Source organism: Suncus etruscus, chromosome 17 (assembly GCF_024139225.1).
Source record: "Suncus etruscus isolate mSunEtr1 chromosome 17, mSunEtr1.pri.cur, whole genome shotgun sequence".
In the NCBI taxonomy this organism is placed as follows: domain Eukaryota; kingdom Metazoa; phylum Chordata; class Mammalia; order Eulipotyphla; family Soricidae; genus Suncus; species Suncus etruscus.
Window position 1 is genome coordinate 37801819 of NC_064864.1, and position 1218 is coordinate 37803036.

Below are 1218 nucleotides of genomic sequence, written 5' to 3' on the forward strand. Positions count from 1 at the left end.
TATTTTTCCATTTTAATGTGCCTATGCAAAAAAGGAGCAATGCCACGTGGCATTATTGGTGCATATGGGGGCCATAAGAACAAGTCCAACAATCCCCATGACATGGTTCAATCATAAGCATTAAACTGGGGGACTCTTTCACGAAAATTCCTTGTTGAACAGCTCATAAAGAGGAGATAAAAAGTGGTTAGAATCGTCACTGTATACGAGAATATTTAGTAAGACTTATAGTTGTCAGAGGAAAAACACAAAATATTCTAAAGAAATACGTGTCCATTTTATGTCTTTTGAAACAGTTTGGGGTTGTTACACACAATGTAGGGCTTTGGTCTGTGATGAGGATTGTGCAATACTGAAGTTAAAAAGAGTAATGTGGGTTAGTGATGTTTGGGGGGGTGAGAAAGTTAAGGAGTAAAACTGAGCTTTGTAGGGGTGTGGGAAAGGGCAGAATACAAAATGGACACTCTGGATACGCAAAACATAACATAAAGATAAGGAATACTCTTAATACATGCAGTGTATTTCCATATGCAGAGTGGTCAGAAATTGCCAGTGACAAACTTAGCGCAACCGAGCAAATATCAGTACACCCCAAGTTAGGACCAAACATTTCTGACCGCCTGGGCTGCCACCCCAGAAGGCCCGGAGGCTGGGGGCAGAAGAGGGAAAGGCTGGGAACCTATCAAGGCTCCCAGTGCACCCAAGTTAAGGAGAAGGCCTTCCACATGGGGTCTCCCCCAACCCCATGCCGGCTAGAGCTAGCCTCCAGCTCAAGAGAGGATCGAGAGAGAGCCGGAAGCCAGGATCTGCCTGCCCTAGAGCTGAGGGAAGGGCGGGGAAAGCTTGGGACCCCATCCAGGAGGGACCCCCCCCCCCACACACACACCCACCTTGTCTGGCCGCCTGGGCTGCCACCCCAAAAGGCCTGGAGGCCGGGGGGCAGAAGAGGGGAGAAGGCTTTCTACATGGGGTCTCCCCCAACCCCATGCCGGCTAGAGCTAGCCTCCAGCTCAAGAGAGCGATGATGTAGTTTTCTAATCTGCATCCCATTGTTCACATTTCTTTAAAATTTTTAGTGCAGTAGATTGTGCTTGTAGAGAATAATTTGACTAATGTCACTTATTAAACTCCCAAACCTTCCTTCCTTCCTTCCTTCCTTCCTTCCTTCCTTCCTTCCTTCCTTCCTTCCTTCCTTCCTTCCTTCCTTCCTTCCTTCCT